The sequence below is a fragment of the Oryctolagus cuniculus genome, chromosome 10 (assembly GCF_051225735.1).
Source record: "Oryctolagus cuniculus isolate XC-2025 breed Fujian yellow rabbit chromosome 10, ASM5122573v1, whole genome shotgun sequence".
In the NCBI taxonomy this organism is placed as follows: Eukaryota; Metazoa; Chordata; class Mammalia; order Lagomorpha; family Leporidae; genus Oryctolagus; species Oryctolagus cuniculus.
Genome location: NC_142876.1, coordinates 4,278,265 through 4,305,163, shown reverse-complemented (window position 1 = coordinate 4,305,163; position 26,899 = coordinate 4,278,265). Strand labels below are relative to the sequence as shown.

General features: G+C 46.7%; 1 protein-coding gene across 5 annotated transcripts in view; it reads left to right on the top strand.

Annotated features, from left to right (window-relative positions):
• Positions 1 to 256: 256 nt before the first annotated feature.
• The window catches only part of ZNF407 (zinc finger protein 407), a 455,442-nt gene continuing 428,799 nt past the window's right edge, over positions 257 to 26,899 (top strand). Inside the window, exon 1 of one of the 5 annotated variants that reach the window (XM_089304978.1) lies at positions 257 to 1,458. The gene's annotated coding sequence lies outside the window, so the exon portion shown is untranslated. Of the gene's footprint in view, positions 1,459 to 2,904; positions 3,712 to 26,899 lie in introns of those variants that run through there. The other 4 variants (XR_011379296.2, XM_051851879.3, XM_008261471.5 and 1 more) reach the window with 4 other exon arrangements.

Below are 26,899 nucleotides of genomic sequence, written 5' to 3'. Positions count from 1 at the left end.
CCTGGCCCCTCCTCAGAGGGCGGCAACAGCCAGGAGGCAGGCGTCGGGCTGCTGGGGGCTCCAGGCAGGTGCAGGGGCCCAGCACGTGGCCATCGCGCTGCCTCCCCGGCCATCAGCAGGGAGCTGGGTCGGAAGTGGAGCAGCGGGAGGCCGACCCGCCACCCTGCGACCAGGGTCAGCAGAGTGGAAGAGGCTGCCTGGAGTTTCAACCGCTCTTGCTGGCTGTGTGGCCTTGGCACAGTGACCCTGTGAAGGGCAGTTTCCCGGTGTGGGTGGGGGTGAGGATGCGTGTGGATTGCCACGAAAAGTCAGGTGCGGGGGTCATGGCCTCAGTGCGTCCCGGCTTGAGCTGAACTGTGCTGGGATGGGCCCTGGGCCATGATTTGGTCTGCAGAGCCCATCAGCGAGCTGAATACAAATCTGAGTTGGTGCACCTGGCCCCTCAGCAAGGCCTCTGTCCAGTGGTGCGCCAGGTGGGAGCCCGCCCCTGCCCGCAGCCGGCGCAGCCCCTCGGGTTGGGGTCTTCCGCGCCGGGCTCTGGGGCTCAACACTTGGGGGCTCCTGGACCGACCTGGGTGAGGGGCGCCATGGGCTGGGGCTGCTGAATACTGCAGTCCAGCCTTGTTTTCCTCCCAACAATCCCTCGCACTGTGCCGTTAACGTTCGTTAAAAAAAAAAAAAAAAAAAATTCCCACACCCGGGGTATCACGACCACGCGGGGCGTTTTCAACTTTTATTGCCACACCGCTCGGCTCCTCCGCCTCCTCGCTGCTGCCGGCATCCAGCTCCTGGCTCCCCGCGGCCTCAGATTCCAGGAGCTCGGGTTTTGTTTCGGTCTTTCGAGATCTCTGTTTCTCCTAACGCGGAGTAGCACACACGCCCCGCACTCCTGAAACACCTCGTTCACTTGGAGCCCCAGGAACCACACCGGCCATGGCGGGCAGCACCCCACGGGCCTGAGCCTGGGGGTCCTTGGCCCAGGGCGGCCGGAGGTGGAGGAAGGCAGCAGGAAGGAGGCGGGATCGGCTCGGGAGGAACCCCCCGGACGTCCCCGGCGGCCCTCCTCGGCCGACACCGCCCACCTACGAGCCTGACCCGCGTCCTCCCTTTTAATATTGACTCCTCCGGTTTTCCGTTTTCCTTCTCCTGGGGAGGGGTGGGACTTCCTGTTTCCTCCCCAAATGACTTCCGGCAGGAGCTGACGAGCTAAAAATAAGACAGCGTCGGCCGCTCGGGGCAAGAAGAACGAACTCGACTTGAGTTCTGCGGAACCAGCTTCAAGTTTCTGCTTTTCGGTCGTGGTGTCCGGGGTTCCATCCGCAACGGAGCGGTCCTCGGAGCCGCCGGAAGTCGCTCAAAGGAGAGACAGGAAGTCCCACCCCTTCCTCCCAAAGGGAAGACGGTGAGCCGGAGGAGTCAGTCAGAGGGGCGAGCAGGAGCGATTCCGTCGACAAACAGGTAAGTTATTCTCTGGCGGGGCGGGGGGTCTGGAGGCGGGGACCGTCCAGCGTCAGCGCAGGGCCTGGGGGCGGTGGCTTGAGGGCCCGGGGCCTGGCGGCCGGGCGCCCCGAGCCCGGTCAGGGCCCTTCGCTCTTTCTCCTCCCCCCTCCCCCCGCCTCCGCCCCTCCCTGCTCGCCTTTCCCTCCCGACGCCCGCCCAGACCCACGCCCGGACACCGCGGCCGCCGCCTCGCGCCCGCCGCCCGCCGCCCCGCGCCCTCGGCCCCGTCCTCCTGCGCCCTCCGCGCGCAGCCCTGCCGGCCCGGGTGGTGGCCCCGATGGGAGAAGCCAGTGCCGCTCGGCCCGCGGGGCTGGCTCCCGGGCGTCAGCCGCGGTTCCCAGCGGTGGCTGCCCCAGGCCGCCAGCCCGTTCTCGGCTCAGCCCTCGGCGTCCCGGCCGCCTTCCGTTAGGGCCGCCGGCGTGGGCGGGCGCGACGGAGCCCCAGGCCCAGGGCAGTCGCCGCGGCTGCTCGCCCGTCTCCCAGCGCGAGGCCGCGGCCGGTGGAGGCGCACGGGTGGCCCTGGCGGCTGAGCTCTGTGGGTCACGTTGGGTTTTGGGGGGCGGCGGGCTGGCGTCCGTGGACGCGTGGACGTCGCCTCTGTAGGCACAGTCGGGGTGGTGAGCCGAGTGGCGGCCTCACCGGAGGCTGGCGGCGTCGGGTGATGCGCTCGCTGGAGTCAGTTCACTGCGGCGCCGTCGGAGCACCCAGCACAGACGCGGGTGACCGCGGACTGCCTGCCCCGCAGCGCCCCGCACGCCGGGGGCACCCTAAGCGATCTGACCCAGATGAGTGCGCGCGTTCAAGTCGGCGGCGCTTACTGCTCGCTGTGCCAGGGTCGCTAACGACTGAGCGCACCTGGCACGGTGGCGAGCCTGGGCCGGTGTGAGCGTTGCTGATGGCACCGCTGCCACCGGTTCCTTTGAAAAACAGCCGCGTTGTTGGAATGCATTTAGATCCGCAGAAAAGCAGGCCGAGCGGAGTCCACCGGTCCTGTCGGGGCTCCAGTTGAGAAACCCTGGTTCCCGCCTTGCGTCCCGTGCTGGCGGCCGCGCAGACTTCTCCGGGCGGCGCGGAGTCTGGTCGGGAGGTGGATACCCTTTTCTAAGTGTTAGACTGCGCCGGGGAGCCGCAGGCGCCTGCAGGAAGTAGTATGGGAGGGCTTCTCAAGGATTTGAAGGATTTCGCCACATTCCCGCAGCAGTCCTTCTAATCGTTTTATTAGAGAACTCTCTAACTTGAATAAAGTAGACTCTTGTCATTTGACTTTTCTCTTGTCTTGATTAAGAGGGTGGTTTGTATTCCAGGCGGTAAGAATCCTGCTTTGCAAATCCCTGACTAGGGGAGTAAACTAGTTCTGTGGCCCTCTGGACCGTAGGTAGCGCTGGGTTTGGGACGGCACCTGGCCCAAGAGCGTCCGTGGCCTTCATTTTCCAGTATCGATCACCGGAGATTAAGGAGTTCATTCAGGACAGTTACGCGTGCTTGCTTTGGGCCAGCTGCTGCGCCAGGGTGCAGTGTGTAAGGTGGCAGGGAATATGGAGACATAAGTGGGCGCTGGCCGTACAGTTTACAGGCGGTGCAGTATTCCTTGGGGACACAGTGTCATGGTGCCCCTCATGATTCTTGGTTGACAGCCATAGAAGTGAACCCTGGCTGACTTAAGCTGGAAAGGAATTTACTGGAAGGCTATAGATAGCTTCCAGAATTGATGGAAGACTGGAGAACTGGATTCAGGAAACAGCTGAAAGAGACTGGGTGGTTGAGGCCACAGCCAGAGTCAGACCTCATAAAGTGGAGTTTCGTGGCTGGTGGCATGGCCGCCTTTGTTGTGGGCCGTTGACTCTCTTCTGCTGTTGAAAAATCTCTCTCTTCCCCCTGTGTCTTGGTTCCCGTCTCAGGGATGGGAAGGAGATGGCCCAGTCGCCCTGGTTTCCAGGTTGCAGGGAGGTGGGACAGGTGTTCTGTGACCTACATCTCAGGACACTCACACAGCCAAGGAGTCCTACAGAGCGGGAGGGTGGCTCCTAAGACCTAAAGTGTACATTGGAAACATTAAGAGTGGGAGAGGCTAGGGAGGAATGCTAAGCGGGGCATCTCCCACCCCTGGGGGTTCGCCCAAGTGCTGATTGTAGAGTGCGCTAGGGTGTACTGCAGAAGGTGGCACAGACCAGCCCTCCCGTGTGTCCTGCCCATTTTGTGAATTAAACAGGGGTGAGTATAATCACTGTAAGGGTTTTCTGCCCAGCACAACAGGTGGCTACTCTGAATCATGAAGAAAACACTAAATTACATTCTATGTGCATGTTAGAAAAGTCAAGAATTATATAACTTTGTAAGATTGCTATGAAACCAAACCATGTTTTTTAAACTTTTAAGAAAGCATTCTATCCAGCAGGACATCATGTGGGACACGTACTGGCATACAGGAATGTTACCTGGGGCACACAGGAATGTTACCTGGGGCACATCAGCCAGACAAGCCAGGCAGGCCGGAAGTTAGAACTTTCCTCCCGGGCAGGGAGGTCCCACTCCCTGGGTGACTGGGGGCAGTGAAGACCCCAGGCTCTTACTCCGGGTGTGCACTTCCACCCCAGCTCCCTGAGCTCCAGGAAGCTATGCAGAATGATGTGTTGCTGGGAGCTTTTGGTGAGGAGAAGCGGCACAGACTCCTGTGCTGAGTGGGTGTGACCTGCAGGTGGGTGAGCATCGCTGGTAGAGTGACGCTGGTGAGGGTCTCCGGCCAAGCCAGGGAGAGAAGCACACGGTGGGGTTGGGGGACCAGGAGGAGTTCCTGGGGGGTCGTTCTTGTGTTTATTAGCTAGCTGGTACTTGTGAATGTAAAATTTGAAAATCTGCTCTGTGACAAGTGTTGACCTGCAGTGAACTTCAGTGGTTTGGCCTGACGTCGTGTGTGTGCAGTGTGAGTCCCATCTGGAAAGGAGCTTTGAGAATCAGGAAAACACTCGAAAGACCTGGTTTCTTAAGTGGGGGACTGATTTGAAAATTCTTTGCTTTTACACTTGTTAAAGGCCTCTGTATGTGATGGTGTGGACCCAGGGTCCCTTTGAACCATGACCCGGTGTGTTGGGTCACCATACTCCAGGAGACATCTGAGTGCTGAGAATCTTAGAATTTCTGTGGAGGCTGGTGCTGTGGCCTAGAAGGTTAAGCTCCACCTGCAGTCCTGGCATCCCATTATGGACGCTGGTTTGAGTCCTGGCTGCTCTGCTCCAGATCCAGCTCCCTGCTGTTGTGCCTGGAGAAGCAGCAGAAGATGGCTCAAGTATTTGGGCCCCTGCACCTGCGTGGGAGGCTGAGAAGAAGCTCCTGGCTTTGTCCTCGCCCAGCCCCAGCCATTGCAGCCATTTGGGGGGGGGGGGAACCGGTGGGTGGAAGAGCTCTTTGTCTCCTCTCTCTGTATTTCTGCCTTTCAAATAAATAAATAAATAAATCTTCTAAAATTTTTTTTCTGTTACATCGAATTTCTTCAAAATAGATTTGATATAGAACTAAATATGAGAAATGGTAAAATTAGAGTTAAGATGGTTTTAGCTAGAGCAAAGTAAATCATTTAAAATAGATATTTTAGGCTTATTAAATATGATTCTGAGACAGTTGAAGGAAAGAAGAAAGTTTAATTGTTTCATCTGGTGAAATATTATTGATGTTTTTTTCAACTTTCAGGCCTTTGAGGAATAAATGCCCTCATAGAGTTACCAGCTTATAAAAATAATTTTTACTTATTTTGAATTTTTTTTGAAAGAGAGAGGCTGAAGACAGGAGCCTACAGCTGCTTCTGGGTCTCTGAAGAGGATGGCAGAGGCCTGAGTGTCCGAGTCACCATCTGTTGCCTCCTGCGATGCCTTAGTAGGAAGCTGGATCAGAAGTAGAGTAGCCAGGCACTGCAGTATGGGAAGCAGGCATCCCAAGCAGCGGCTTAACCTGCTGCACCACAACGCCTGTCCCTTAGTAATTGAAGGTATGGTTTGTAAAGAGTGGTTAATGGCTCAGGGAAGGTAGAGCTTTTAAAGCTTTTCTTTTTCTTTTTTTTAAAGATTTATTTGTTTATTTAAAAGGTGGAGTTAACAAAGAGGCAGAGAGAGAGAGAGAGAGAGAGATATCTTCCATCTGCTGGTTCACCCCCCAAATGGCTGCAACAGTCGGAGCTGGGCCGACCTGAGGCCAGGAACCAGGAGCTTTTTCCTGGACCTGGGCCATCTTCCATTGCTTTCCCAGGCCACACAGAGAGCTGGGTGAGGAGAGGAGCAGGCCATATGGGTAAGGGCACTGCAGACGGTGGCTCTACCTGCTATGCCACAGCGCTGCTCCCTTGCTCTTCATACGTGTTAATCACATACACAGGTGGTGTGTGCTCATGTGTGTGTGTGTGAAGTTGCCTTCCACACAGGGTGACTTCCCAGCCAGAACCGCTCCCTGCCATCTGAGAGTGCCGTTCCTCACGCTCCCCCGCTGACCTTTGTTTCTTCAGTGAGGTTTCTGGGGACATGGGACGGATTCTTCATGGAGTGTGGTGGTGACTGATTTGCTAACAACCTTCAAATTTATATGTTGAAAAATTTTCACCTCCCCCGCCCCCCCCCCCCCCGCCATGAGAGAGCAGAATATAAGGAGGTTTATTCTGCTTTAAGGAGTTTAAGTAAAGGTTAGCATCAAATCAGTGTTTCCTTGTGGTACTTTTTGTTTTTCAGATTTTTTTTTAAATTTGAAAATCTGAGTGACAGAGAAGAAGCAGGGAGAGACACAGAGAGGGATCTTCTATTCTGAAATGGCTGCATTGATTGGGGTAGGGTCAGGCCAAAGCCAGGAGCCCAGAACTCCATCCAGGGGCCCAAGCTTTGACCGTCATCTGCTGTCTTCCCAGATGCATTAGGAGGGAGCTGGATCATGCGGATCAGCCAGGACTCAAATGCGTGCTCCTGTATTGGGTACCTTGGGGTACTTTTTGTATCCTCTCTAAGGTTGTAGTTGGTTATGTATGTGGTCTTTACTAAGCAGAACTCCCTGGGAGTCAGTTACCCTTTTTAAAAATTTTTTATTTTGTACTATTCAGCCAAAGGCTATAATTTTTTTTTCCTTTTCCTTTTTAATTTGAAAGGCAGAGAAACAGGAGGTGTGTGTGTGTGTGTGTGTGTGTGTGTGTGAGAGAGAGAGAGAGAGAGAGAGACAGAGAGAGAGAGAGAGAGAGAGAGAGAGAGATTGGTCTTACCTCTGCTGGTTCACACCCCACCCCCAAATGGATGGCTGCAACAGCCCGGGTGGAGCTTCTTCCAGGTCTCCCACGTGGGTGAAGGGGCCTGAGCACTGGGGCCATCTTCTGATGCTTTCCCAGGCACATTAGCAGCGAGCTGGATGGGATTAACGGAGCTGGTACTTGGGATGCTGACACTGCAGGTGGTGGCCTAACCTATGCCACAGTGCTGGCCCAGTGGGTTACCCTTGTAATTCACTACAGGTTAGTGAAAGTCTTAAGCACAGAAGGTAAACTATGAAACTTTTAAAAGTCAATATAGGATGATAGCCATAGGACTGGTATGGGCAAGAGGTGCTTAAACAGATCACAGAAAGTGCAGACCTTAAAGGAAAAGATCAGCGTATTTGACATTGATATGGATGACTGTGTTTATTTAGAAAAACCATCAAGAATGTGAACAGATAAGTCACAAAGAGTAGGTGGGTGCTGTTTGGTATATACAACAATAAAAGATTAGTATTTAGAGGGGAAACCAATCACAAATTAGTAAGAATAAGAAAGAGGACAGATGATCTCAATGGACATCTGACAGAAGAGGAAACTTACAAAAATGCTCAACTTCCTTTCAACCTGAAGCAGCCAACTTTATAAAGAGAAAACATTCATTTAGCTCACGGTTTTGGAGGTCCAAGTCTGAGATTGGGCAGCCCCATTGGCTTGGTGTCTGGGGAGGGTGGTGGATGTTGATGGCAGAGGAAGGGTGCCCGGTGACCCAGAGAGCAGCAGAAAATCTAGGCTCCGCTCTGCTTTTATAACCAACTTTGTCTAGGGAACCAGCTTCTGGGGGCATGACCTCTCTTCTTCCTGGCCCACCTCCTAAGCCACATAGTTGGATTAAGTTTCCTCTCTTAATAACCATTAACTTTTTTTATTTATTTATTTTTTTTTTATTTTTTATTTTTTTGACAGGCAGAGTGGACAGTGAGAGAGAGAGAGACAGAGAGAAAGGTCTTCCTTTGCCGTTGGTTCACCCTCCAATGGCCGCCGTGGCCGGCGCGCTGCGGCCGGCGCACCGCGCTGATCCGATGGCAGGAGCCAGGAGTCAGGTGCTTTTCCTGGTCTCCCATGGGGTGCAGGGCCCAAGCACCTGGGCCATCCTCCACTGCACTCCCTGGCCACAGCAGAGGGCTGGCCTGGAAGAGGGGCAACCGGGACAGAATCCGGCGCCCCGACCGGGACTAGAACCCGGTGTGCCGGCGCCGCTAGGCGGAGGATTAGCCTAGTGAGCCGCGGCGCCGGCCAACCATTAACTTTTGACTTTGGGATTTGAATAGCTGCATGCCTTTGGGAGCCATATTCTGTTCAAAAGGCAGTAGTTAGACATGCCACTATGGTGAGATATAAAGGAGAGCAGGTGGATGACAAGCACAGATTTAAGTTATGGATAGCTCTCCAAGAAGGGGAAAGGCAATGGGGAAGGCAGAGACACAGCCCCGAAGGTAATTGTTTTTCTTTAACTGATCTGTGCTGAGGATTTTGTTACATTATGCCTAACACTTTGCACATATTAAATGTTTTTTGTATCTATGAAATATTTTTGTAACATTTGTTTTTTTTAAGTTTGCAATTCATTCTACCCAGGGATTGTTTAATTTGTATGAACAAGATATGCTAGAGATGAAGTATGTTTTTGGAGGAGGGTGACTGAAGTTACTCTTCAACTGACCATCTTCTAGATGCTGTCAGGAATAGAGCCAACCAAAGGTACTGGGATTAGATGGTAAGGATAGCTAATACTGAGCACTTACTCTGTGCCAGACACTGGCCAGAGCACATTACATGCTGGGTTTATGCACCTGTAAGTAAACAAAGCTTGCCCCCCACAGTGACCCTGGGAGGGTGGGCGTTGTCACTGTCTCTGTGAAGGAAGTGGCACCTGGATACAAGGTGCAGACACAGTCTGACTCACAGGGCTGCAGCAAGGAGACAAGCATAGGCAAAATTCTGAGAGAGCTGGAGGGACAAAAAACAAAAAGCCAAGACAGGAATGGCAGTGTAGCAAAGACTGGTATAATGTATATTTGCTTCCTTTTTCCAGGTTGTGCTTTTTCTTAGTGGGTCTTTTTTTTAAAAATAATAATTAATTTGAAAAGCAAAGTTATAGGGAAGGGGTGGAGGGAGAGACGCAAAGGGAATATGAATGGATGTGAGAATAAGGAATGTCTTGCTTTCTCTGGTTCACTCCCCACATGCCTGCAACAGTTAGGGCTGGGAGCCAGGAGCCAGGAACCAGGGGCAGGAACTCCACAGGTCTCCTGTGTGGTGGCAGAGACCCAACTACTTGGGCCATCATCTGCTGCCCCTGTTTGCTTATTAGGGAGCTGGATTGCAAGCATAAGTGGGGTTCAGCCAGACAGTTCAGTTTGGATGCTGGAATCCCAAGCAGCAGACTAACCTGCTGCAGCATAACACCTGCCAACACAGTCCTTTTGTCATTCTAGCAGATGACAGATCCTCAAGGCAGAAAGAGTAGTTAATTACCTTTTGATTTTAGTTCTTGAATATTGAGTCTAAGTGATATCTGAAGAATGCGTATTTCCGTTCCTGAGAAAGTGGTAGTATCTTGTTCTCACGTGTAGAGTCTAAAAAGTTACTATCCTAGAAGTAGAGCATAGAAGAGTGATAACCGAATCCTAGAAAGGATGTGAGAGAGGGAGGGATGGAGAGAGGGTTGGTTAACAGGTTAAGGTGCTGTTGGATAGGAGGAATAACTCCTGGTGTTATATAGCACAGTCAGGTAACCATGGTTGACAACAGTTAGTTCTGTACTTCAAAGTGATTAATAAAATTTTGAATGTTCCCAACAGAAATGATAAGTGTTTGATACATGTTGCATATGTGTATTGTAGTGTCTCATCATACCCCATAAGTATACACAGTTAATGTGTCAAGTAAAAATAAAAAACATAAATTATAGTATTCAGATTTTGAAAAAAGAAGAGGTAGCATTGTGTCATAGGATTTGGGAAATCATACTTATTTGCTTAGGCAATTTGTCTTTTTTGGAAATCAGTACTTGTCCATTTTTTTCCTAACCTTTGACAATTTTTTTTTTTTTTTGACAGGCAGAGTGGACAGAAAGAGAGGGACAGAGAGAAAGGGACAGAGAGAAAGGTCTTCTTTTCCGTTGGTTCACCCCCCAATGGCCGCTGTGGCCAGCGTGCTATGGCTGGCGCACCGCGCTGATGGGAAGCCAGGAGCCAGGTGCTTCTCCTGGTCTCCCATGGGGTGCAGGGCCCAAGCACTTGGGCCATCCTCTACTGCACTCCCGGGCCACAGCAGAGAGCTGGCCTGGAAGAGGGGCAACCGGGACAGCATCTGGTGCCCCGACTGGGACTAGAACCCTGTGTGCTGGCGCCGCAGGCGAAGTATTAGCCTATTGAGCTGTGGCGCCGGCTGACAAATTTTTTTTTTAAGATTTATTTTTTATTTATTTGAAAGACAGAGTTACAGAAAGAGGTAGAGACACAGAGAGAGGTCGTCTGTCTGCTGGTCCGCTCCTCAGATGTGCCAATGCAAAGCCAGGAGCCAGGAGCTTCCTCTGGGTCTCCCATGCGGGTGAAGGGGCCCAAGGATACGGGCCATCCTCCACTGCTTACCCAGGCCACAGCAGAAAACTGGATCGGAAGTGGAGCAGCTGGGACTAGAATCGGCGCCCATATGGGATGCCAGCGCTTCAGGCCAGGGCATTAACCCGTTGCGCCACAGCACTGGCACCAACAATTTGTTTTTTCTTGCCATAATTTATCTCATATAATGGGGACTTTTTCTTAGATAAACATTGCTTATGTTGTAACTTCAGCCATTATGGCGTTATAGGCACCTCTTGAAATTACCAAGTATGGGAAAATTAAAAATGGTTCTAGAAGCTGCTGGTTAAATTATGTGTCCTTTGAATCCAAATAGCGCTACCATTTTTGTTGGATACTCAGAGTGCTAAAATTTTCTGAACACGGGGAACTGTCAAGGACTTGTTATTGTGTGATGGTCGTGTTTTCTAGTGCAGTGAGCCCCTCACTAAGTGGAAGCCCTTCAGTATGGGCTGTCTGCATTTCAGATCTGTGTAGAGATTGTAGGAGATCCCTTACAGTCACATGTAGAACATAGGATTTTTAAAAGTAGATTACAAATTCTTCAGTTCTAGTTTCAACTACATTTCACTAAAGCTAGATCATCTCAGTCTTAATTCTCAGTGCTTTTCCATGTATTTGCTGTTTGCACTTCGCTCATTTTTTTCTTACATGTGCTTTCTTCTTCTATGAAAAAAAAGTTTCAAATAAAAAAAAATAAGGTAATAAGAATCCTAAAAGGGAAAACATGTTGTCTAATTATCAAATGTAACCAAAGTCCAGCATACTTTTCAGTTATTAAATATAACAGAAACCACATTTTAAACCTAGACCAAGCAATAACCTACTTCTTTGGAAGTGTACAATTCACTTGTAATTTCTGTTAATTGTGGATTATGGATCAGAATTTGGTATATAGTTATTGGATCAGTTATAAAATGAAGAATAGCAGTTGTAGGAGTGCATGTTAATTTAAGATATAATTATAAAGCCATTAGAATTTAAACTAAGGTGGTAATGTACTTTTAAAAATAGCGTAGAAAATTTAGATCATTGAAGGAAGCGGAGTAGAAATTATAGCTTTCCAAAAAATGAGATCAGGTGGCTTTCATTAGCAATCTTCAGGGTTCAGAATCTGGTTTCCCTGATGAGCAGCAGTAGGATTTCAAGATGGCAGGCCAGGCAGAGTTTACTGAAGTGGCATTCAGAGTAATCGTGGCTAATGATGATGTAGGCACGTCTTGGAATTCCTGTGTGGTAGCCTGTATAGGACAGTGCCTTTGTTTTCTGATTCACTCTTCTCCCCCTCCCCACCCCGCCCCCCACGGCCAGTCCTCTCCCCCCACGCTTACAGCTGTGTGTCTGGGGAAGACACTGTACGTGTACATTGAATAGTTGAGAGGGACTTCAGTCTGGTGGTCTCCAAATCTGACACCTCAATCACCTAGGGAACTGTAAATGTATAGATTTTTGTCTTTGCCCCAGACTATCTTAATAAGAATCTTTCCATGGGTAAGACCTAGGCATTCCTGTTTTTGATGATTAGCTAAATTTGTAAGTAATTGGTATAATCAATGTCAGCAGACAAGATTACAACAAATTAATTATAAACAAATTGTCTTTATTTGGATTCATGAATGGAGACAACTTTCATTCTGAAAAAAGAATGAGAGCTCCCAGTGGGTAATAGCAGAAGGGGGGTTTGGTTTTGTAAGAGGGACATTAGGAAGAAACTGGCTAACATCTGGTGATTGCAGGTTCCTTTTTGGTAAGGGCTGAGGCATAGGGGACTTCCTTATTATGCTAACTCAGGTATACTTGAATCTCCTGTTTCCAGGAAAAACTGGGCAGTTTTCTTAAAGTTTCAGTTTGATTAGGTAGCATGTGACTGCCTTTTGGTCTGGAGTTCAGGAGCTCTGTTCAAAACAATGAATGGCCTCCCATAATTTAAAATCCATAATTCCTTTGTTTTACAAATACAGAAGTAATGGCTGTAGGTGTGTTCTTGTTGCATTTCAGAGAAAAGGTTTTTGCGAGATTTTGCAGATGCTAAAAGCCTTCATTAATGTCAGAATAACAAGCAGTCTGATAATTTTTGGACTGGTGTGTGGCTGTGGTGGCTAGCTTTCTACCAGAATCAGTTGTTCCCTCCCTCCCTCTCTTCTGTCCTTCCTTCCTTCCCTTCTGTCAAGAGTTACTTACTTATTTGAGAGGCAGAGTTACAGAGAGAGGGAGAGACAGAGAGCTCTTCCACTCGCTGGTTCACTCACCAGATAACTGCAATAGCTGCAGTTGGGCTGATCTAAAGCCAGGAGCCATTAGCTTCTTCCAGGTCTCCCACTTGGGTGCAGAGGCCCAAGCACTTGGGCCATATTCCGCTGCTTTCCCAGGCCATTAGCAAAGAGCTGGATTGGAAGAGGAAAGGCATATGTGATGTTGGCGCTGCAGGCGCCGACCCTGGAATAAGCTGTTCTCTTCCATTAGATGTGGTCGCCCAACTCAAGGGTACGTTTTTTCAGCTTCCCTTGCAGCTCAGCCTATGTAAGTGGAAGTGATAGTTGCCTCTTTTGAGTCAAGGCTTTTAAGAAGGAAGGAAGCAGTGGCTGATGCTGTGGCATAGCAGGTAAAGCCGCGGCCTGTAGTACCAGCATCCCGTTTGGGTGCTGGTTCGAGTCTCGGATGCTCCACTTCCGATCCAGCTCTCTGCTATGGCCTGGGAAAGCAGTGGAGGATGGCCCAAGTCCTTGGGCCCCTGCACCCACGTGGGAGACCCGGAAGGAGCTCCTGGCTCCTGGCTTTGCATTGGCGCAGCTCTAGCCGTTGTGGCCAATTGAAGAGTGAACCAGCGGATGAAAGACCTCTCTTTCTCTCTGCCTCTCCTTCTCTCTGTGTAACTCTGACTTTCAATTAAAATAGATATATCTTTAAGGAAAAAATAAAAAAAGGAAAGAGTCAGCCACTTCTTCTGTTTGCTGGAGGCAGGGATGAGGCAGGTCAAAGGCAGAGCTTCCAGATGGAAGGAGCCAGGCTCTCTGAGTACTTGCTGACTGGGAACTCCTGCCTTGAAGTTTGTAAGAGTAAAACAGAAATTTCTTTCGCATTTAGGCCATTTTGAAGTCATTCCTTTATAGCAGCTGTGATAAGAAGGCTATTAGATTGATTCTAGCCACTGTATCCAGATCCAAAAGAAATGGCAGGCCTGCAGAAAATTAGTATTCTACAGTTTTTGTTCTCCACATATAAAATTTCTTTTATTTACTTTTCAGAGTATAGGAGAGTAATATTATTGAGTTAGAACATTTTATTAGACTAATATAGGGGTATTCTCGTGTGAAAATAAGTGAATGGAGGGACCAGTGCTGTGGCGTAGCAGGCGAAGCCACTGCCTGGGGTGTCGGCATCCCATATGGGCACTGGTTTGAGTCTTGGCTGCTCTACTTCCTATGCAGCTCCCTGCTTATGTGCCTGGGAAAAGAGTGGAAGATGGCCCAAGTGGTCCCTATACCACATGGGAGACCTATAAGAAGCTCCTGGCTTCGTACTGGCCCAACTCTGGCTGTTGTAGCCATTTGGGGAGTGAGCCAGTGGATGGAAAATCTCTTTGCCTCCCTCCCCCCTTAATTCTGCCTTTCAAATAAATAAATCTTTTTTTTTCTTTTATTTGACAGGTAGACTTATAGACAGTGAGAGAGACAGAGAGAAAGGTCTTCCTTCCTTCCGTTGGTTCACCCCCCCAAATGGCCGCTACGGCCGGAACTGCGCCGATCCGAAGCCAGGAGGCAGGTGCTTCCTCCCGGTCTCCCATGGGGGTGCAGGGGCCCAAGCACTTGGGCCATCCTCCACTGCCCTCCCGGGCCACAGCAGAGAGCTGAACTGGAAGAGGAGCAACCGGGACTAGAACCTGCACCTATATGGGATGCTGGCACTGCAGGCGGAGGATTAACCAAGTGAGCCATGGTGCCAGCCCCTAAATAAGTCTTTTTTTAAAAAAATAAGTAGATGGAAAATGTGATGCCAGCCATGAACGGTGGCCAACAATGAGGGATGTACTGAATTACAGAATACTCTTGTTTATTAATGAATTTAGAGCTGAGAATTCTTTATTTTTCTTGACTGCTTTGAATGTATATAGTTTAAAAATGTGGTGTAATATGGTTTTTCAAACTTTAGCCTATTGCTTATTACCTCCCTGTTTTGCTGCATTTTATACATCTGAAATAATAATTAAAAAAACCAACACATTTATTTGAAAGGCAGAGAAACAGACAGCCCCTCTGGGAGAATCACTGGGTTCCCAGCGTCCATTGTTGCCTTCAGCCTTTTTCCCAGCTATGAGCCAGAAGCTACCTGGGCCCTCAGCATGTCCCAATGACCAGATGGCATAACAGAAGTTTTCAGCCAATCTGGGTGCCTGCTTTGGGAGGCCCCCGCTGCATGGCCCAGATACCTTTAGGATACTCAGGTTTGGCCAGTGGTGCACTTAGAACCTTGTCCACCAAAATCTCCCCAAGAGATCTTTCTGAGTTTAGGAAAGGTGTTTGTTACTGCTATTTGTAGTGCAGAATTTGTCTAAATGTTGAAAGCCTTTAACAGAGTTCAAGTGCCTGGAGTATGGAAGGTGAGACATAGAGGAGAGTCATGATGGAGCCATTCCAGTGAGTCTTGCTGTGCCATCTTGCATCCTTTGACTTGGGACAGGAGGAAGTTTTATCTTTTGTAGGTGGCCCCTTAACCAGTCTTTTTTTTTTTTTTTTTTTTTTTTTTGGACAGGCAGAGTGGACAGTGAGAGACAGAAAGAGAGGTCTTCCTTTTGCCGTTGGTTCACCCTCCAATGGCCACCACAGCTGGCGCGCTGCGGCCAGCTCACCACGCTGATCTGAAGGCAGGAGCCAGGTGCTTCTCCTGGTCTCCCAATGGGGTGCAGGGCCCAAGCACCTGGGCCATCCTCCACTGCACTCCCTGGCCACAGCAGAGAGCTGGCCTGGAAGAGGGGCAACCGGGACAGAATCCGGCCCCAACCGGGACTAGAACCTGGTGTGCCGGTGCCGCTAGGTGGAGGATTAGCCTATTGAGCCGCGGCACTGGCCCCCTTAACCAGTCTTGCCAGTTAACAGGAAAAATTCTACTGTGCCTTCAAGTACGACATTCTTTTTACATCTTTGTTTTCCAGGGCTCTGTGTAGGGCTGGTGTGTGAAGCACAGTGGACAGGAGTTGGTAGGAAGTTTGCAACAGTTATTTTATTGATTTTTTTTTTAAATTAAACTTTATTTTTAATTAATTATTTTAATTAAAGGGACATAGAGCTCTCATCTGCTGGTCCATTCCCCAAGTGACTGCAATGGCCTGGACCAGAGGCAGGAGCTGGGAATGCAGTCCAGTTCTCCAAAGTGGGTAGGAGGAGCCCAGTTTCTTGAGCCATCACTGCTGCTTCTCAGGGTCTGCTTTAGTGGGAAGCCATAATCAGGAGCCAAGGGTGGGACTTGAACCTACGTACTCTCACACAGAATATGGACATCTAACTGCCAGGTCAAATATCCAGCATGATGCATGAGCCCCCTTGCCCCTGCCAAGTTATTTTGAGACACAGCTGCAATAGGAAGGATATCATTAATCTGAAATCCCACCACCTTTTTCTTTACTACTCTTACCTGCTTGTACTTATCCTGCCTGCAGGTGTAGGGTATTAATTAATTAAAAAAATACAAGCTATGGGTAAAGGCAGTCAGGAGAAGAAACAGGGCCCTCAGTTGAAGGTAAAGCTTTCTAGATTCCTGGAAGTCTTCTTGGGACTAATAACTATTATGTGGAGTAAGGATCATGTCAGGTTTAATAAAACCTTTGTCATTTTTAGTGAACTGTATATTTTCTTGACCTTCCGACAGTTGCTAAAGACATGGCAGAAGTCTTTGTAAGCCAGTGATTTTACATTTATTGAAAAATGTGAAAATAAAACTAGAAAAGCTTTTTAGAACACCTGTCTGATCTTTGTCCTGGCTCAACTAGTGTTACGTCCTGTTTGCTTTGACATTTCTTCTTACTCTCTCACATATGGTTTCCTCACATGTACACTTGCACACACACACACCAGCTTTCCTTTTGTTTTTGAAGCTTTTGAGAATAAATTAAATACATTATGACCCTTTATTCATGAACACTTTGTATCTTATAAGAATAGGGACATTTTCTTTTATAACCGTAGTACCATTACTAGTTTTATAAATTTACATTAGTACTTTTGCCAGTTCGTCTGAAATAACCTTAATATAATGTTCCCCTGACTGCACAGGATCCAGGCCAGGACAGGTATTACATTTAAGTGTCATACCTCTTGTAGCTTCATTCGTGTGGGATATTTTGTAGCCTTTTTTTTTTTTTTTTTTTTGGATGAGGTTGACATATTTGAAGAATGCATTTCTCCCCACCACTTTTTTCTCCTTTAAATAAAACGATACTGCTGTTATGTTTGTCTGCTGGTAGCCCTTGATGAACTGGTGGTTTTGCCATCTCATCTGCATTGATGCATAGATGACACATTGTCCTCAGGTTGTCACATCTTAGGGGCATACTGTAGCTGTCTGCCCTTCGTTGGGGATGTTGAGTTTTGACAGCCATGCAAGGTATTTGTAATTCTAGCATAGTTAGCACGTTGTTTTTCTTCCCTTGAAACCAGTAAGTTCCTTGAGGGCTGGCACTTGAACATCTTGCCGGCATTCTGCCCCATATCATAATTACCCCCTGAGACAGCGTCTGTTGATGATTCCTGCTTAGTACACTTTTTGCTGATGATTTCCTGTCCTCGGTACTCCCAACATATTTATCAGTTGGCTCTCATCATTCTACTATAAATATATATTTTGCCTACCCTTCTCCCTCCCTCTCTCCATCCATCCATCTGTTCATCATTCAAGTCATTGAAATGGGCGTATTCACTCTGACTTTTAACAGTTTAACGGTACTGAGTATTTTGACATTCAGATTGTACCAGAGTTGACTGTTGAGAGCCCCTTCAAGCTGGCTCCTGTGTCATTGTGACATCTTTTTTTTTTTTTTTTTAAAGCGTTCCCTACTCATCTTTTATTACCTTGCTCCAGTCACGATGAACAGTTTCTTGAGCCCCGTTTCCTTTTAGTGGAGAGTGGCATGGAAGACGGAGATCCAGAGGAAGCTTGGTGGTGCTGCTCTTTGTCTCTGCATCCTCTCATTCCTGAGTTTTCCAGGCGAGGTTCAGTGAGCCACTGGTAAGGTGCTTGGTGTTCCTGGGTTCTGACTAGAATTAAGGCCCCAGACATTTAGTCACCCTGTGGCTGTGTGTGGTTTCAGCTTGGTGTTTAGCTCAATAAACACAGTCATAAGTATATTTCTATCTAAAAGCTTTCTCTTTTTTTTCTTGAGAGTTATCAGTTTCCATTATTTCGATGTTGTGTAGAAAATTTTTTAAAGCTTCCCATTCACTGTCCCCTCCCAAAGCAGTGTATTTTGAAAGTATAGAAAAGTGCCAGGAAGAGGGAAGAAAGATTACCTGTAGTTTCCCCACCTAGAGGGGAAAAAAAGAAATAAAGAACTGTTAACCTTGTTATATAAATGGACCTGGGTAGAACTATATTTTAAAATTTTAACACTGAAGTTTTCCTCCTTTTTAAATATACTCTCAGCACTCAGATCTTTGGAAGCTAATAATTCCTATCCCAAATGTCTTGAGACTTAGTAGTTTTATATCATGTGTTAGCTTATTGACATTTGGAATTACAGTGTTTTCAGATTTCTTCTAAAATTAGTAGTTTCAGTCTTTTTTTCCCTGACGTCCTTTGATTAGCCTTTGTATTCCATCTCTTCTCAGTAGACCTGATGAATCTAAGCAAGAACTATGGAACATGTCTAGCTTTTTATTCTTCTTTTTAAAGTTATATTTTTCTCATATTTACATTTTGGAAATACCCATTTTCTTCCAATTTTTCCCTGCTGGACAGAAAAACAAGTCCATTAATAAGAAGACAGTTTTTCACTTTTTCAGTGTTCAGCAGTAACTCCTTGATATTCATGAGGGGTTTTCTCATTGCATTTATGAACCATAGTCTTTTCTTCTTGCTTCATGCACAATGACAATAGAAGCTCCGAAAAGTTCCAAGTTGCCCCATGTCCTACAGCTTACTATTGGCAGAATGGGGATGAAAGCAAAGGCTCTCTGTAGCTTTATGCTTTTTTTCACAATGTGTAAAATTTTAGTGTAAATATATTAGGTTTCTTTAATTTTATTCTTTTAATTCTCTGTGCTTTCCTCAGCGTTCATGTTATATGCTTCATTCTCTTGGCTTTGGAAGAAGATGAAAGGAAAATTTAGGGAACACGTACTAACTTTGATCGTGGAATGCCTTTTTCATGGCTGCATCATAAATTCTTGAAAATAAAGGGTCTAATGGAAACACTTAATGAGCGAGGAGGGGCTCTATCATATGTAACCTTCCCCCTGTTTTTAGTGAATAGACCGTTTAAACTAAATTAAGTAAAGGATATAAATTCTGTTGTTTCAGTTTTAATATTTCATGACTGATTTTATAGATGAAATTATATTTTACAATAAATAGGAAGAAGAATTTATACAGCCTGTTCTATTTGATGTGAAACAGCAAACCCCATTTCTCTGTAGCTGTAAAGAAAATTCATTCTCATGTCTTTAGTTGTAAGAGATGGTTTCATTGTGATTAGTTACATTGATAATAAAACAACCTTTTCCAAGTGGCATAAGATACAAATGATTGTAGGTGTCTGCTTTTAATGACATTGAAGTTTTAAATTTTTTATCTTACTCATAGGACTATCATTCCTTCCTTTTGTTCTTTTTCTTCTGTTCTAGTAAGAATATTCTTTCGTTAAAAAACAAAACAAAACAAGAGTTAGATGGAAATGCTAACAAAGCATTGAATTTTCAAAATAGTTTTTCAAAGGAGATATACAATTTTAACTTATTTGTGTAAAATCTGACTACAAAAGATGTATTTGTCAGAGATGGTTTATTTAATGCTGTCATAAAATTAATTTTTAAAAATTTTTTTACTTGACAGGTGGGGTTAGACAGAGAGAGAAAGACAGAGAGAAAAGTCTTCCTTCTGTTGGTTTACCCTCCCAAATGGCCGCTCCGGCCAGTGTGCTGTGTCGATCTGAAGCCAGGAGCCAGGTGCTTCTTCCTGGTCTCCCATGCAGGTGCAGGGCCCAAGTACTTGGGCCATCCTCTGCTGCCCTCCTGGGCCACAGCAGAGAGCTGGACTGGAAGAGGACAACTGGAACAGAATCACTCCCCAGATGGCTGAAATGACTGGAGCTGAGCAGATCTGAAGCCAGGAGCCTGGAGCTTCTTCCAGGTCTCCCATGTAGGTGCAGGGGCCCGTGCACTTGAACCATCTTCTGCTTTCCCAGGCCACAGCAGAGATCTGGATTGGAAGTGGAGCAGCCGGGACTCAAATCGGCACCCATATGGGATGCCTGCACTGGAGGCGGCGGCCTCATAAATTAGGTGCTTGTATAATGGTAAAAGTCATATACTTTGAATAGAAAGTCCAATTGAAAGTGGTAGATTAAGAGGGGGATATGAGTAGTCCACCAGTTTCCATTTGTTCCTGCCCTGGGTTTCTGTTGCCATTGTGGTTCACAGAGGGCTTGAGGCAGGCCTGCCAGTTTTATCTCATTCCTCCATGAATAGAGGATTGCCATTGCAGTATCATAACTTGTAGGGTTCATCTTTTTTGAATTTCCCAAAGAGAAAGAGTAAAAGACCAGTAGTCATTTTTATGTGTGTATGTTTGTGAACGGGTGCCCTGGTGCACATGCATACCCTCGTGTGATGTTACTATGGGTCTGACAGCATGTGCTAACGTCACACTGTGTACACCACTTACTTGGGTAAGTCTAGGAGGCTGAGGGGAAGATGGGGGGTGGGAGGCAGGGAGAAAATGGGTTAATATGGCCTTATTATACCAGGGAGAGTAGGTGTGGGTGTCAGTCACTAAAGAGGGGGAGCTGCAGCTCACTTCACATATGCTTAGGAGAAAAGGCAGAGCGAGCGAGTGAGCAGAGACTGTGCCGAGTGAGAAGAGAGTTAGAAAGGATGAGAAGGAAGGGAAGGTTCACGCGTGCTGCTTGCATGCAGCTGGCGTGGGCAACGGTGGAACGCTGACGTCTTTCCAGTACTTGAAATGGTTTCTTTAAAACGCAGAAGAAAGTTCCTGTGAGAAGTGGCCACCAGGTGTCATCAGAAGGCTGCTATTAATTTGTTTTATTCTCAGAAAGTATGTGTTTTGATTTCTTTCTTGAAATACTTTGTTTTCCTTTTAAACCACAGCAAGTAACTGTTTCTGTTACAGTGGGAAACTTTATTTTTGACAGTTTCTAGGTGAGTTAATCATTTGTAGGTAAAAATGAAAATCAGTAAAATTACCTGTAACTTCTTTTTTCTTTTTCTTCCTTCCTTCCTTTCTTTCTTTCTTTCTTTTTTTTTTTTTTACAGATTTATTTATTTATTTGGAAGGCAGAGTGATAGAGAGAGGGGGGGGGAGAGAGAGAGAGAGAGAGAGAGAGAGAGAGATTAAAAAGAGATCATCCATCTGCCGGTTCACTCCCTGAATGGCTGCAGTGGCTGGAGCTGGGCTAATCTGAAGCCAGGAGCCAGGATCTTCCTGGTCTCCTATGTGGGTGCTTGGGCCATCTTCCACTGCACATTAGCAAGCACTTCCCAGGCACATTAGCAGGGAGCAGGATCAGAAATGGAACAGCTGGGACTCAAACCAGGGCTCATGGGGGATGCTGGCACAGTGCTGGCCCTTTAACTTATTCTTTGGTCAGAAAACAGCTACTTGAGGATTTGGATAGGAGCATGGCTTCTACATGGAACTGGATATTTGGAAATCTTTGGCTCAGGGAGGGTCTCTGTTGAATGGTAATTTATGAACTTGTGTGGGAAATAGAAAGCTTTAAAGAGGATTGGGTTTAATCACATGAACTTACTAGACCGTCTCAACCTGGAAACCTTACTGTGGGAAGGAATCTCAGATGACAAGTGCCCACACTTCTGGAAAGAGGGGATTGTGCCTTACTCTGAGAGTTGGCCTTGCATCCCTGCCTGTTTTTTTATGTTTTGTTCCTGAGAGAATGAAATGTGCGTTTTGTACATAGTAAGATTTCACAAAATGTTGAGTGAATGAATACATTTTCCTTCCCACTGTCCAAGTCGGGTGATGTTTTAATTCTTCTGCGAAGAAGACCATTCCTCCATCTCCCCTGGTCATATGTGACTTGTTCTAAACCTTATCTAGTGAATTTTTACAGATTTTGCATCACTTCCACTCGCCCTTTTGCAGATTACTGTGAAGAACTTGCTAAGCCGCTCTGTGCTCCTGCTCAGGGCCTAGTGCGCGTCCTGCACCCCGTAGCTTAAAGAACGCGTTCAGTTCTTCCTGCCTCTAGACTTCCTCTGCCTTGCAGCCTGAGAAATTAATTCCTACAGCAGGAGGTGTCTCCGTGACTCTCCACTGACACTACTGAAAAAATCGTGTTCTTGATGCAGAGTCTTCTGTGATCTGGGCCTGGTTGGTCGGCTGCCAGTTTCTTAAGCTGCTGCAGAGTGGAAGGCCCGAGTGCTGTGGCCCTTGGCCTCTGTGCTCACTGTGTTGATGGAGTGCCCAAACCCTGTACAGCATGTCCTCGTGGAATGCTCACTATTTCTTGAGATAATGAGATGTTGGATTATCTCATTAAAAAATAAACTGGGAAGTGACAAGTGTAGAAACTTTTTTTCTTTGTTGCAGATTTTTTTGAACCGTTATATAGAAGAAAAATAAAGGGTTTCCTTATTTTGGTTCTTCACAAGAAGGTAGATGTGATTCTTTGATCTGCAGACACATGAGTCAGGTGCCATTGTGAATACTCACTGTGAACAGAAGTGTGTGGACCTTAGAGTGTATGTGTTCCATCTGCATACCTCTGAGACGAAGCTCCTGCTGGTGCCCGTGGAGAAGACGGCACTGTGTACCGTGCCAGTGTTTGCGGAGTAAGTAGTTGTCAGTGTGGTATCCAAAAGAAGGGGCTCATCCCCCTGTAGACAGGACGTTTATTACAGATGCTCTCAGAACTGTGCAGAAGTTGATGGACAAGTGTAACGAATCCCTCTGCACCTGTCATTCAGCTTTAATCATTGCAACTTCACTGACGCCTGTCTGGGACTGTTTTGAAGCATTTATCAGACATTATTCATTTTAGCTGTAAATACGTAAGTATTAGCTATTTCTTGTATCACAATGAGGCATTTGTTCATTTTAGTACCCCTAACTGCTTAGAATTGTTCTAGGCTCTTGGGATACATTGGTGAATGAAATAAACCGTGCCCTTACATTGTAGCTTGGAGAGACAGAAAAATAAACGAGACACATAAATAACCACAACAGGAAAAACATTGATTGCATCAAAATTTAAAACTTCTGTGTATCAAAGATGCCATTAATAAAATGAAAAGGAAGAAACTATTTGTAAAACATGTATCTGACAAAAGATTTATACCCCGAATACATAAGCAACTCCTGCAGCTCAATAATAAAAATAAATAACCAAATTAAGAAGTAGGCAAAAAGCTAACAAAGCACATAAAAAAAACTACACCATCTCTCATCATCAGGAAAATGCAGAGTAAAACCACGCACACCCACTAGAATGATTGACATTGGATGTCAGGGAGAATGTGGATCAACTGGAATTCTTATATACTGCTGATGGTGATGCCACAGTATAGCTGCTTGGAAAGTCCGCCAAGCAGCCTCATGTCCTGGGCATTTAAACAAAAGAAGTGAAAATAGGTGTTTGTGAAGAGCCATGGGAGAATATTCACGGCAGCCTTACAGCAGTAGCAGCACGAGGAAGCAGCTGTCAGCAGGGCTGGTGTAGCTGAATGGTGCGGTGGTGAAGTGACCATGCTGCTGACACTCAGCGGCGGCAGACTCCTCGCCCCAGGAGCATCTTATGAGCTTCTGCTTCTAGGAATTTTTTAAAATTTTTTTAAAAATTTTTATTTTTTTATTTGAGAGGTAGAGTTACAGACATTGAGAGGGAGAGACAGAGAGAAAGGTCTTCCGTCCGTTGGTTCACTCCCCAAAAGGCCATACTGGCCGGAGCTGCGCTGATCCGAAGCCAGGAGCCAGGTGCTTCTTCCCAGTCTCCCGTGTGGGTGCAGGGCCCAGGGATGTGGGCCATCTTCAACTACTTTACCAGGCCATAGCAGAGAGCTGGATTGGAAGAGGAGCAACTGGGACTAGAACCGGTGGCCACATGGGATGCCAGCAGTGCAGGCGGAGGATTAACCTACTGCGTCACGGCGCCGGCCCCTGGAATTTTTTTTTTTTTTAAAGATTTATTTATTTGAAAGGCAAGTTACAGAGAGGCAGAGGCAGAGATCTTCCATCTGCTGGTTCACTCCCCAAATGGCCGCAATGGCCGGAGCTGGGCTAGTCCAAAGCCAGGAGCTTCTTCTGGGTCTCCCATGTGGGTGCAGGGGCCCAAGTACTTGGGTCATCTACTGCTTTCCCAGGCCATTAGCACAGGGCTGAATTGGAAGTGCAGCAGCTGGGTCTCAAAGTGGTACCCATATGGAATGCTGGCCCTGCAGGCGGTGGCTTTACCTGCCATATCACAGCGCCTGTCCCTTTTAGGAACTACTAAAACAGGCAAAACTAATTTGTTTTCGGAGAATTCTGAACTTCGGCCACTGGAGGTGAGAGGCTGTGTTTGGAGACTGACTGGGAAGGGCTGTGAGATGCCTTTGGACCACAGGCAGGCGGCAGTGGCTCTGTATGTTGGTCAGGAAGACCTGAGAGGCCTCCTCTGCACACCTCTTGGCTTCTCTTTCTCTGGACTTCTCTCTTTCACTCTGTCCCTCAACTCCATGGCCTGGGTACTTTCTCCAGACAGCAACCAGGGGGCTTGCTTGATTTGTATGTTGTCTCTCAGGGATTGCCGTCCTTCGGTGTCTGATGTCTGTTGCTTTATAGATTTTGTCTGTTTCAGCTGTTCCATTTCTGCCAGAAAGAAGGAACTGTTCTGGGTTGGAGCGGGTGTCTGTTTTTAACAGTATGTTGGGGCCAGTGCCGTAGCTCACTTGGTTAATCCTCCACCTGTGGCGCTGGCATCCCATATAGGCGCCGGGTTCTAGTCCCGGTTGCTCCTCTTCCAGCCCAGCTCTCTGCTGGTGCCCGAGAGGGCAGAGGAGGATGGCTCAAGTGCTTGGGTCCTGTACCTGCATGGGAGACCAGGAGGAAGCACTTGGCTCCTGACTTCGGATTGGCGTAGCTCCGACCGTAGTGGCCATTTTGGGGGTGAACCAGTGGAAGGAAGACCTTTCTCTCTGTCTCTCTCACAGTCTAACTCTGTCAAAAGAAAAACAAAACAAACAAACAAAAAACCCAACAAGCTGTATGTTGTCTTGCCCATTACAGGATAGGCTCTCAGGGACAGGGATTTTGTGGTAGTATTTGCTGTGCGTGCAGCAGCATCACCCAGAATCTGGGGTGCACTGTGGGCAGTGCATGAGTGTTTGGGGATGGAGCACAGTTTGTTCTTTCTTTTCTCCTTTTATTCTTCCATTGCAGATACTGAATAGCAAAACCAACGCTTTGTTTAAAAGAGCACTTTGTGAAGTGTCTTTAACGACACCAGTTTCTTGATTCTTTGTATACACAGGGCTCTGTAATGAGGTAAGGTTGGAAGATGGTTTTTTAACTGAGAAATCCTTGGTAATAAGACTTTTGTTCAAACCACAGTATTCCAGACTTACTTGAGCCAGGGGTGTTTTTTCCCCCAACTGCTTACCACATTCTGAAGAGTGTGTCTGAATGATGTTAAGCATCTTGCAAGGGCATCAGTACTGTGGACACCTGTCTTTCCCACTGCTCTACACATGGTTCTATGCTGCTGTGAGCATTTACGTGCAGGCAGGTTTTTATGTGGACTTACATGCCTGGGAGTGGCATTGCTGGTTGTGTGGTAGTTCCATGTTAATCTTTTGAAGAACTGAGACTGTTTTCCAAAGTGGCTGTACCATTTTACATCTCGTTAGCAACATGTGAAGGTTCTGATTTCTTCATATCCTTGCCAACCTTTGTTATGATCTGTTTGATTATAGCCATTCTACTGGGTTTGACGTGGTATCCTATATTCCTTTTTTTTTTTTTTTAACAGGCAGAGTTAGAGAGAGACAGAGAGACAGAGAGAAAGGTCTTCCTTCCGTTGGTTCACCCCCCAAATGGCTGCTATGGCCAGCGCGCTGTGCCGATCTGAAGCCAGGAGCCAGGTGCTTCCTCCTGGTCTCCCATGCGGGTGCAGCGCCCAAGCACTTGGGCCATCCTCCACTGCACTGCTGGGTCACAGCAGAGAGCTGGACTGGAAGAGGAGCAACTGGGACAGAATCCGGTGCCCCGACTAGGACTAGAACCCAGGGTGCCGGCGCCACAGGTGGAGGATTAGCCTAGTGAGCCGTGGCACCGGCCATCTTATATTCTTTTAAACATTTATTTATTAGAGGAACAGAGAAAGGGAGAGATAGATATTCTGTCCACTGCTTCACTCTCTAAATGGCCACAACAGCCATATCTGGGCAATCTGAAGCCATCCTGGTCTCCCATATGGGTGGCAGGGATCTAAGCACTTGGGCCATCCTCCTCTGCCTTCCTGGGTGCATTAGGAGGAAGGTGGTTTGGAAGTGGAGCAACTGGGACTTGAACCAACATTTCAGTATGGGATGATGACACTGGAAGTGGTGGCCACTGTGCCCCAGTGCTGGGCCCCTTATTCTGGTTTTAATTTGAATTCCTCTAATGACTAATTATGTATTGTTTGTTTTCTCATGTGCTCATTTTTGGCTATTTGTATATTTTTTGTGGGTAAATGTTTATCAATTCTTTGTTCTTTTTAAAATTCAATTATCTTTTTTTGTTGAATTTTAAGAGTTTTTTTTTTTTTTTTTTTTTGTATATTCTGGATGCAAGTGCCTTATCAGTTATATGATTTCCAAAATATTTTTCCCATTCTTGGTAGTGTCCTTTGAAGCATAGCATCCTTTGAAATTTTTAACTTTTATGAAATCCTGCTTTTCTGTTTTTTCTTCTGCTGCTCATGCTTTTTGTGTTACATTATGCTTATGTGTGTCTATGTGTATGCACGTGTGTAGCAGAGTGAAAACAGTAGACTTCATTTGATTTGTCATTGTTATGGAAAAATGATTAAAATAGTTAAAAATAGTTGTCATTAGCTTTGAGACCATAATGCATTTATGGCTTTTTATTAACATCAAATCAAATGGCATTTGGCTGAAAACTCCAATCATGGTGTAAAGTAAATGGAAAATGATATGTTTTAATTGAATTAAATAGTATAATGAAAAATAAAATCAATATTATTGATTTTAAAGCATTTTATTTAATAAAATTGCTTTTTTTCCCTTAAAAGTTGCTCCATTAATTCTGCTGTTCAACTGAAATTTCCCTTTGCTATTATCCTTCAGACAACACAAAATGAGTGATAGATAAG